The sequence below is a fragment of the Chanodichthys erythropterus genome, chromosome 8, assembly GCF_024489055.1.
Source record: "Chanodichthys erythropterus isolate Z2021 chromosome 8, ASM2448905v1, whole genome shotgun sequence".
NCBI lineage: Eukaryota > Metazoa > Chordata > Actinopteri > Cypriniformes > Xenocyprididae > Chanodichthys > Chanodichthys erythropterus.
The window spans coordinates 478264-490000 of NC_090228.1; the positions used below are offsets into that span (position 1 = coordinate 478264).

At 42.2% G+C, this 11737-nt stretch overlaps 1 non-coding gene across 1 annotated transcript; it reads right to left on the minus strand.

Moving 5' to 3' along the window:
• Window positions 1-11495: 11495 nt before the first annotated feature.
• Window positions 11496-11567, minus strand: trnaq-cug (transfer RNA glutamine (anticodon CUG)). The gene has a single exon. It is a non-coding gene; the product is annotated as a tRNA-Gln (tRNA).
• Between the last annotated feature and the right edge of the window lie 170 nt (window positions 11568-11737).

Consider the following 11737-nt stretch of genomic DNA (forward strand, 5'->3'; position numbering starts at 1 on the left):
GCAACGTAAACCATATTTGTCATAACTTTGGCATGTAATTATTAAATAATAAAACAGTAAAAGAACATGAAAATCATCACAGTGGTTCTTGGGGAGATGTAGAACAAGAATCAGGTGGAGTTTGCAGAAAACAAATTGATTTCATATTTTTATGAATTTTTAAAATGTGTCTGTATAGCAAACCATATTTGTCATATCTTTGACATGTAATTATTAAATAATAAAACAGTAAAAGAACACGAAAATCATCAGAGTGGTTCTTGGGGAGATGTAGAATAAGAATCAGGTGGAGTTTGCAGAAAACAAATAGATTTCATATTTTTATTAATTTTTAAAATGTGTCTGTATAGCAAACCATATTTGTCATATCTTTGACATGTAATTATTAAATAATAAAACAGTAAAAGAACATGAAAATCACCACAGTGGTTCTTGGGGAGATGTAGAACAAGAATCAGGTGGAGTTCAAGTTCCTTGAAGTACAAACAGAAACACAATTCAAACTTACAATGAACCAATGAAAAAACTGCATGAAATAACATCTACCAATCACAAAGCTTATAATAAATAATCATGCATCAACCAATGATCATCAAAGAGAAAAAAAATATGTATATGAAAAATATATATAAATAAATAATACTAAAATATTATTAATAATAATAATAATAAACACATATACAAAACATACACCTTTATACCAGAATATCAAAATATTTTTATAAGAAATCTTTTAAGACCAATTCCTCATTTATCCCCGTAGGGAACAAACTTTTTAAATAAAAAATCCAAAAAGCCTCCCTTCTTTTTCTAATTAAGTTGATGTTACCTCCTCTTAGTGGAATGTTTATATGCTCAATGCCAAAGTATAAAAAGACATAGGGTGATTAAATTCTTTAAAATGTTTTGCTACTGGTTTTGTTATATCACCTCTTTTGATGGAGCTCTTGTGATCCCTTAAACAACGTGATGTTTCCCCAATATATAACATTTTTAGTGTTATATGTTTATTCTTTTTATAGACAGGGTGTTCAAAACATTTAATATTCCTGGTATATTAGCAGTTAATGCAATTACCACATTTAAAATTTCCCAAAGGAATAGTTGTAGGTTTATTTGGGGAACAAGCCCTAACAAATTTGTCCTTAATATTTCTGGCTCTTTTGTGAGCAATAAGTGGAGGATTACGTTTTATTCTTGTGACAAATATTTTATTCTTGTCACAAATATGTTTTATTCTTGGAAGTTGACAGAAGGATGCCAGATTATTCTATAACTATTCTAAAATATTTAGAGCTACTTGGATACAACCCACTTTATTTTTCCAATTCGTTTAAAAAGTAAAGTTATATTACATGAATTTGATGTATATGTGTGTGGTTTCCTGCAAAGAAATGTAGAAAATACAGTAGGTTACTGTCACAGTTCCCTTCTGTGCCGAACTCCATATCCCATGATCCTCATTGTTTCCTCACCTGCACTCACTTCCTCGTCATCTCCCCATCATTCAGTCCTGCACCTGGACTTGATCATCAGCACTCCCTATAAAAGGACTCACTTCCCTGCACTCCTTGTCTGTCATTGTTGTTTAAGTTTGCTTATGGTGTTAGATTGTTGTTTTAGACTATGTCAGAGCCTATCTTTTGTTTTTCCTGAGTTCATCTTCAGATCTGCATCCACAATGTGCTTCAAGAATGGATGATGTGCAGCAGACTGCCTAAGTTGTCTAATAAACTTTGTTAACCAGCCTTTGCTCTTGAGTCCTTTCTGTTTATAGAAAGGACTCAAGAACTAAATTATATTATTAAAGTTTTGAATGACCACACAACTCAGTTCTGAGGGGGTTATTTATAATGAAGCCCAATGAAAAACAACAGCAGTGGTCTTCTAGGTGGATTCAAAATATGCCAACGGTGACGGTGGACCTAAGATGAAGATGGAGACTCTTCCAGTGCTCAGCGAGGACAGCTAAAAAAGTCAGATGTCTCTTAGACTTTAAGTCAGAGAAACAGAGAGGAGAAGCTGGCTGCATGACCCGAGTGACCCTAGAGGTAGCGTCTTGAGCGTCTACACACATATATTGTGGAGCAACAACAAGAAGGGCCTTAAAAATGAAAGCACAATCTTTTAATTAAACCTACGAATAAACAGTAGCCAGTGCAAAGTCACCAGCACAGAGGAAATAGGGTCTCTTTTCTTTGTGGCCATTGGAAATCCTGCTGCAATGCCTGCACACCTGCTAGGGGTCGCTCCTCGCCGGTGTCTTTGAGAGCAATGGACACCTTTGCTCCACTGTCCAGGGGAATTAGCTCAAATGGTAGAGCGCTCACTGCGCAAAGGAAGGGGCCCAATCTTTACGCCCGCACGCAAGCGAAAAAGACGCAGAAAACCGGAATACGCCGGCAAATTTCCCCTGCAACAATATTCGTACTATATTCTCGTGCATTATGGGGGAGTTTTAGTTACATGTGAAACAAGTCACTGTCCGCGGTCTGGGCTCGAACCCATGATCTGCGCGACAAAGTATCCAAGGACGTGCTGTCATCTGTCTATTACATGTGTATTGTTAGGTATCCAATCAAGTGCTTAAAATGATAAATATTAATCAATATAATATGTAATAGATAACTAAATCTATGACATATAATTATATTGATTGATATTTAGTATTTTGTGTATATTATTTTAGCAGCATATTACATTTTTATGGTAAAGAAAATGAATAAAAATGTTTCTTCAAAGATGTGTTTTTTGTCTGGGATATGATTTATCAAATCAAAAGACACTTCAATTGTAAAATATTTTATTAAAATTAATACACACAAATATTGAAATGAGTACACAAACACATTAGATATTTTTAAAATAGTTTTTGAATATATCAATGTTTTTTTTTATATCAATATATATTTTTTTTTACAATATATTGCTTATTTAAGGACTGAGAAAGCAAAAAAACTTCTTAAGCTTTGTTTAGTCATGCTGTCTGTAAATAACAGATATTATATTATTCTTATGCTTACATGTGCAATTAAAACAGATAATGTGAAAAAAATAATGAATGATTCTCCTTCAAATAATAAACATATATCTTACAGGTTTTCAAAATAAGAATTTTAATAACTATATGCAAACACACACAATATATACAGACAGGACAATATGAAAGGGTGGGCCCATGAAATATATACAAATATGTACAGGACAATATGAAAGGGTGGGCCCATGAAATATATACAAATATGTACAGGACAATATGAAAGGGTGGGCCCATGTAATATGTACAAATATGTACAGGACAATATGAAAGGGTGGGCCCATGAAATATATACAAATATGTACAGGACAATATGAAAGGGTGGGCCCATGTAATATATACAAATATGTACAGGACAATATGAAAGGGTGGGCCCATGAAATATATACAAATATGTACAGGACAATATGAAAGGGTGGGCCCATGTAATATATACAAATATGTACAGGACAATATGAAAGGGTGGGCCCATGAAATATATACAAATATGTACAGGACCAGCAACATTGAACAAAGCATAAAATGGATGTCTATCAAGCTAAAGATTACAAATATTTACAAACACTAAGAAAATGGTAAGTATTTACAATTATTTACAATAGACGCATTATATTATTAATTAGATAGATTGGTCTGTACAACTCTTGTGGTAGATATAATAGATATAAATTATTTACATAGTATAATATACAGTATTTACAGGCAGGGGGTGAGTGTCCACCTCTGCACTATGGCAGTGGGTTTCCTGGCTTCTTGTGCTGGCGCTGTTCTGCCAGCCACTCCTCTAGAGATTTACCACCGGAGGAATGGGGGCAAAAAGTGGCATTCCCATAGCGGCTGTGGCCAAAATCCTTTGTTTTGGGTTGCCCACACTTACTGCACGTATTAAATGGCACACCACGAACATATTTTCTTTTGTAGGTTCCAGCGGCCTCCTCTTTAGCCCTGCGCCGCCTGTTTCTCTGTGTAAAGCGAGACACAGACACAGGGGCAATGGGAGCAGCAACAACTGGACCTGCAGGGGACACAACTGCAGAAGTACCTGCACCAGATCCCATCACAAGCGGGTTCACAATTAAGAACCCTGACAATGGCTCAAGAGCAGGCAGTGTAGGAGGAGCCGCTGGTGCAGGAGTGATAGGGCGCACTGCTGTGACACTACCAGGTCGTCTGCCTGGCCGCAGGTGAGGAGCCTGTCCCTCCCTGTTTGGAGGGAGCACAAACTCATGCTGTGGCCCAGATGTTGTGGGAGCCTCCTCTAACCTCTCCTGGGCAGGAGGGAGCTGTGTGGTGGCTACAGGGATGCGGTCCTCTGCAGCCAGGCCTTGTGTAAGAACACTCATCTCCTGGGTGTTCTGCCGCCGTTGAAACCTGCACAGACATAATTTATATTACAGTTATAATATATGACACTAATCCTTTAATACAAGGTTTTACATCTACTGTGCCTACCACTGAATGAGTGTCCTTTGGTTAAGCTCAAAAAGCTGGATTGACGTGTCATCCATCAGCGGTCGACTGCTCAGCACCAGTTCTCTGATGTGATGGTAGTCTGCCAAGATTTTGGTCCATCGAGGAATGCGGACACCAGCCTTCTTACTCGGGGACTTATGGACTTCACACAGCTTGATGCACATGGCCTCGACCAAGCGGCTGGTGTTGGGCCACTGAGCTGGCCCGCCTGGATGGCCGATCAAGCACCTCTTCACGCTCTCCACCCCTGGGGTCACTCTGGTGCCTTTAGGGGCCTTGAAGCGGCCCTGTGTGAGCTTGGCCTGATGTCTGGGCTGATACTGAATCCTGGCCTTGTCTCCAGCAGCAAGAGCACTCCAGAGGCAGATAATCTCTCTCACCTGCTGCTCATCCAAGTAAGGGGCTTGACGGAGGTCCACCAAATATCCAGCCAAATTCTGAACTTTGTCCCAGCCAGCAACACCATCGGGCCCAAGAACTGGTGCCTACAAAATGTATTCATTAATATATACAAAATGTCATAATTTAGAGCATAAAATATTCTGATTAAGCTATACTAACTTGAGCCTGGTCTGTTGCACTGCTCCCTGTAGATGGTGCAGGGCCAGATGATGCAGCCAGCTGGTCTGGAGCCTGAGGTGGCTGTTGTGACAGCCCTGAGACTGTGACAGGAGGAGGAGGAGGCTGCCCATCTCTGTCACGAGATGTGGATGGCTGAGGTGAGAGGGATGGTGTTGCAGGAGTCTGAAGGGGAGAGGCCTGAGGTGGACTGGTCCAGGGAGAGCTGGAGGAGTCATCCTCTGTCAACACTGGCACTGTGATGTCCTCAGTGTCTTCCTCCACAAAGCCCTCATCCTGGACCTCCTCATCATCAATCTGGTCAACCAGCCTGTCCTCCTCAGCTGGGTTCTCAATCACAGTCAGTGTTCTTCCGGTCTGGCTGTACAGATACTCAATACCCAGCAATTCACCTGAAAAAGAAAATTTTAATGAGCACAGAATTTAAAATACATTTTTGTACTGGTAATAATATTTATTGTTTGAATTTGATTCTTGCCTGTGTAAACCCCAGGAGGGTGATAGCGCTCATCCAAGGGCTTCCCCAGAACCCTGCGGCTGAGCTGGTCCACAGCCTCCCTCAGAGCACTGCCATAGCTCCTCAGAGTGGATTGCCCCTTTACTGCCTCCTCCATTCGGTCTTCATTCCACCGCATCAGGCCTTCCAGGAGGTAGGCCTGAAAGTGGGCATCGCTGGCACTGGTTCCTATCATTTCAACAATAAATAATTAATGTACAATTTGTTTGCCAAAGAAAATGGCTTGAGTACTTTTGCGATTTACCAGAGAAGTGTTAACCCACCTGGGATGAAGCGGTTTAAGTGGAGGTGGAACGACTCCAGGGAGGTAGAGCCACGTGCGCACCGATAACAGCAGAGCTCCACACTGCCCTTCTTCAGTGTGCCCGTCTTGATATACAGAGGGAAGCCCTCTGGGTCCTGAATACAGGCAATGTGTCTCTGCTGGTCTTTCCAGATTTGCTGGATGCGCTCATGGTCTAGCAGTGGAACTCCCAGGGTGTCCTTTCCTCCCTCACTGTCAAACTGATCAATGAGCGCCTTGATCAGTCTTGTGGTCTCCTCCACTCCCCTGGTCCTCCTCCGGCAGTGCAACGCCAACTCCCTCCTGCTGATCCGCGCACACAGTGCCTTTTCTGATAGCAGGCCCATCTGTCTCGCCAGTAGCTCACCCTGCTTAGCCAGCCGAAGAGCAGCAACATCCTCAGCATCCCATTCAAAAATGCACCTGGAGAGACGTGCCATAAAGATGCCATAGAGTGGATGAGCCTCCGTGGTGACTCCCGCCGCGAACCGCCGCATGAAGTGCCAGATGTCAAGGCGCACTTGGAGCTCATTCCACTCTGAAAACATGGCCTTGATCTGTGACTGGCCATATGGGCTGCAGCAGTCTCGGTCCACGTACATGATAGCCGGTGGTGCTACTCCAGCCTGCCTGTAGCGCTTCATGAGCCCTGCTGCCATGGGCCACAGTCCGTGACCCTCTGCGGCTGTGAGCACGGACACCAGGACTTGGCCATGCTCATTGCCCACATTTGTACTCCAGGCAGCAGTGTTAGCTGCAGCACCAGCAAGTTTTTTGGTAACCTGTGAGGTAAAATAAATGTAACATAAGCTGTATGCACATTCACAACAATCATTAAAATAAATAACTCTATCTTACTTTTTTTGTAGAGTCCATCTTGAGGACAGAACCAAAAACAGATGTTATTTTGGCCTTGATCTCATCCAGCCGCATCAGCACATCCCTGGCATACACTGCCAACAGCCACTTGGGCTTAGGGAGGGCAGGTAAGGGTGGTGGCTCTGCGAACACAGGAGGGGGGATGACGGTGGACCTGGTGAAGGGTTCACAGGCAGTCAGGTACTGCAGCACACGCTGTGTCCACGCCTCGCTGTGCTCCTCACTCAGCTTTTTATAAAGCTGAGTCACACTGTTGCCCAGGGTCCTCTCCCTCATCATCCTGAGCACCCGGTAGTCACAGGAGTACCTACAGAGAGTACAATAATGCCACTAAATGTCATGAATTACTCAAAATATTTTAGTATATAAATGTATACATAAGTGAAGCAATAAAATATATTCCAAATATATGTGTATCTTCTACTTTCATTATACAGGGTAGCTCAAGGTTTTGTCTTGTAAAAGTTAAGACCTTTTTAAGACTTATTAATGCCACTTAGAATCAAATTTAATGCCAAGATTGCCGGCAAAAGGCCAATATTCTGTATAAATTGTATAAAATCTGTATTAAAATCTAGTACAGGTGAAATAACTCCAGTTCTGCATTTCAAATACTTACTAAATAAAAGGGTGACAAGATATTCGTAAAACCTCTATTGATAAAATTTGTTGCTAAGTAAATTCACAAAATTCACATCCAACTCTCAAAAAACAGACTTCTCTGTTGTTACTTACAAAGTAATGATCTATAATATGTTTTTGGCAAGTATAAGACTAAAAAAAAAAACAGGACTTAGATGTCCTAATTTGACAATTTATGACCTACATGAACAAAATTTAAAACCTGTTTATACAATTTAATACTTTTAAGACCTTGTGGCTGCCCTGTTATAATTGTGTAATACCTGTATGTCAGCAAAGCAGGGAACTGACAGCGATGCCCCATATCCAGCTGTCCCAGGATGTCTTCAGACCAGGCAGGATACTTCTTTTTGCACCGCTTGCACTCCAGGTACTCTGTGGCGAGGTCATACCACCCATCTATGTCCAGGACCTTGCGCACAGTGCGGTAGAGGCCAGCAGCAGTCAGTTTGTGGTTACTGCAGGCCGGCTGGACACAGACAAGTGGAATGGACCACATCTTCAGTGGCATCCAAAGAAAAAGAGGGCGGCAGAAAAAGAGGTCAGGAGAGGCGGGAGGCTGGGCGTGGATGAGCGGTGGCTGGGGAGGATACCACCAGAGCTTCAGCTGTGGGACCAGGTCTGGCTTTCCTGTTTTGGCACTGGCTCTGAACAGAGTCTTCCTGATCCAGTCCTGTTGGAAATGCGGAAGGTGCTCGTTCCAGTGGACAGGGAGCTCAGTTGGCGGCTGGAACACTGGCTCAGGTCTCCACATGGCTGGAGGTGTAGGGGCAGGAGCCTCTGAGGCAAAAGTGGCTGGAGCTTATATAGAAAAAACATACAATTAGTTTTAGTTATTTAAAGATTGTCACTGCTGTCTTAGTAATGAGCTACAACTACAACCCACCCACCCAGCACTGATGGACAGCTACTACAGTTACTACAATTAGTACAAAATGTTTACTGCATGATTAATAGTTAGCCATAATGGTGAAATGAGTTATACTGGTGTTATGAAGCAAGAGGTAAATATCAGCAGCTTTTTCAGCATGATTACCATTAAATCAAATATAGAGAGGAAAGTGAGATGGGATTATATGAGTATAAAGAAAAGCAGCCCCAAGACACATAATCTACTGTGAGCCCCTCTAATAACTACAACATTCAGTCACCACACTTACAACCGGGGGAGAGCAAGGGATGTGGGATGTTTAGGAGAGAGGAGAATGAGTGTTAGTCTGCGATTATAACAAAAATAGCAAGTAAACATATTTTACATACACCTTTACATTTCCTTATTGTTTTGAAGAGGTGCACTCAAAGAATGCATGTTGCTCGAGACTTGATATGTGACATTTCTCTGTACAGTAAAATAAAAAAAAACATTTGGACATAAACACAGAATTTATATTATCACAGATCTGTATTTGAAATATCTGTTTAGTATAACACACCTTTAGGAAGTTGCTCTTCAGCTTGGGAGGCAACAGTTACCATCTCCAGATCATCATCCTCCACAAAGAAGTCACCTGCAGCTGTGTCTGTAAAATAACATTAACATTAAACACACACACAAGCACATATTAACAATACACCTGTACGCAGTGAAGCATGTACTCACCAGAGGAGAAGAGCTGTCTCCGGGCTGCAGGTTTTGATGGTGAGGGAAAACGTGGGACCGCAGCTGATGTTGAGAAAGGTATATTTTAGATTAATTAGCAAAAACTGTTTTCTTTTTTTTTCTGTACAGTTCACTCTAGTACTTACGAGGTTTAACTGGAGACATCAGTTTTTTTGCCAACAGTGAACCAGACAGAGGTTTTTCAAGAGCCAACAGGCCCTTCACAGTGGCACTCAGGTGTACCCCAGTCTGTGTGGCAGCAGGTGGAGGCACTGACAGTGAGGCAGTGGTGTCAGGCTCTTTTGGTGCAGCTGAAGCCTGCCTTTTCTGTACATAGGCCTTGAAGATGGCCATGTTGGTGTTGGGCCTGGCTTTTGCCTTCTTCAAGTAGGTGATGAGGGCCCGGGCCTCCTTGCTTTGGTCCTCATACACCTCCTTCATAGACCTCCCCCGGAAGTCTCCAAACTCCACCATTAGACACCCCTGGTCTCCAGTCTCCCGAGCCGCTGCCATCATGCCCTGTTTCTTTTTGTACACCTCAACCTCTTCCCCTATCTCCTTGATCTGGGAGGTGTACCTGAGGAACAGATGTTTGTTTGAAGAGAGCGGGTTGTCCCTCTCCTCCTCCCCAGCAATGCTGACGACCAGGTACACAGCATACCCCAGCGAGTTCTCCAGCAGCCACCGGAACCGCTGGCCCTGGTATTTACCAAACTGGAGCTTGCAGTGAGCCAGCACCAAGAACTGGTCACCAGGATCCCCTCCATTCTCCCTAACAAAAGCAGTGGCCTCGGCCAGCACCTCCTCTTTACACCTGGCTCTCCCAGACACCACGGTCTCACTCCGATTCGCCTCCTCAGTTGGCCCCATAAGGAGACGATCCAGAGAGGATGTTCTACGGAACACTGGGTACGCATACATAATCTGAAATAAAACATAAGTAAATAAAAGTGTGGGTTACATTTAGAGACATTATAGTTTTAAAATAATAATAAGTATCATAATGCATTGGATTTATATATCACTTCTAGAAGATATAGGAGTATTAAGACTTCCACATCACGTTTTAGAGACAGTACTTACCCTCTGGTTATCAGATATCTGAACTTGCACTGAGTGCTAGTAGCACTTTATTAACTGTATGCATTGAGTGTTGTATTTATGTTTGAGAGTTGTACCAAGACAAATTCCTATCAACTGTGTTGACATGGCAATACATTTATTGAATTGAATTGAATTCTCAGCATTCAAAGAACTTAAAATATTGATTCATTCCAAAATACCACAGCTGCCCTGGGGCAGTAAGTAATACTAGAGAGTAAATACTATAAAATATAATATCATTATGTTTAACTGTGTATTGTATCATGTGTATTATGTGTAAATAGAAATCACTGTCTTGACAGCGAACCCGCCCAAAAGCAATTTACCGCCATATTTTAAGCGGGATGTAAATTCACTATTATTTTATGCAAAAAATATTAAATAAAAAGAATTATATACAATCTTTACGTTGCTTTAACACCATATATCATGTGCAGACCATCCCGTAATTTGTAGTCATATCAATAGTGGGGCGAACAACAAATGAAGCGCAATTTAGGCGGGCATTTATGCATAAAATATTATTTTACTGGGCTGTAAAAGATTTTACTTTTATTTAAAATATTAAGATATACTATAAAATATATACGGATACGGATTTTGGTAAGTAAGTTAGTACTGTATTTTTTAATATAAGTTACCTTCAGATGTTCATGTTTATTTCGAGTTGTAACTAGTAAAGCGCCCGCGCCCCCACCCCTTCGGATATACACGATTCACATAAATAACATATTTTGATTTCAGAACGGCGAATTTCGCCGAAAATAATAATTCAATAATAATTAAAACATAGCCTTACCCAAAGCTGTTAGATAACGTTACCTATTGCAATGCAAAGATGACAATAATAACGGTCAAAAGTACGTTAATCAATAGGAGAGAAACGCGATTGGTCAAAACAAAGTAAGCCACGGGAGAGAAACGTGATTGGTCAAAAGTAAGCCACAGCAGAGGAACGTGATTGGTCAAAAGTAAGCCACCTCAGCAGAGAAACGCGATTGGTCAAAAGTAAGCCACAGCAGAGAAACGCGATTGGTCAAAAGTAAGCCACAGCAGAGAAACGTGATTGGTCAAAAGTAAGCCACAGCAGAGAAACGTGATTGGTCAAAAGTAAGCCACAGCAGAGAAACGTGATTGGCTCATGTGGGCTTACTTTGGGCTTACTTTGGCTCAATCGGTAGGAAGCAGTAGGCGCAAGCGAGAGGTAGCGGGATCGATGCCCGCATTCTCCAGGTGGCGCCCTGCCCTTTTACGCTCTCTTCCCTGTTGGGACAGTCTGCGCTTTTATGGCACGATGGGGCACTCCCTGGATGAGCTCTTGAGGCTCGCTGCTGCTGAAAAGTTTTTCGGACGGGGTCCTGCTCACATTCGTGGCAAAAGCAGGTCCCACCGAGATTTGAACTCGGATCGCTGGATTCAGAGTCCAGAGTGCTAACCATTACACCATGGAACCTCGGCCACAACCGCCTCCGGGCAGGGGGCCGCAGAGAATGAAGTAAATTCAGCCTAGAAGCGCCATAGCAAAGAGCCAGTGAAGGCTTTGCCGTTTAAGCCCATGTTTCCCCGCTTCGGTTTGAGAATGCCAATCTCGCCGCCTCTTTACAGTTACGTTAGCAGTTGCGC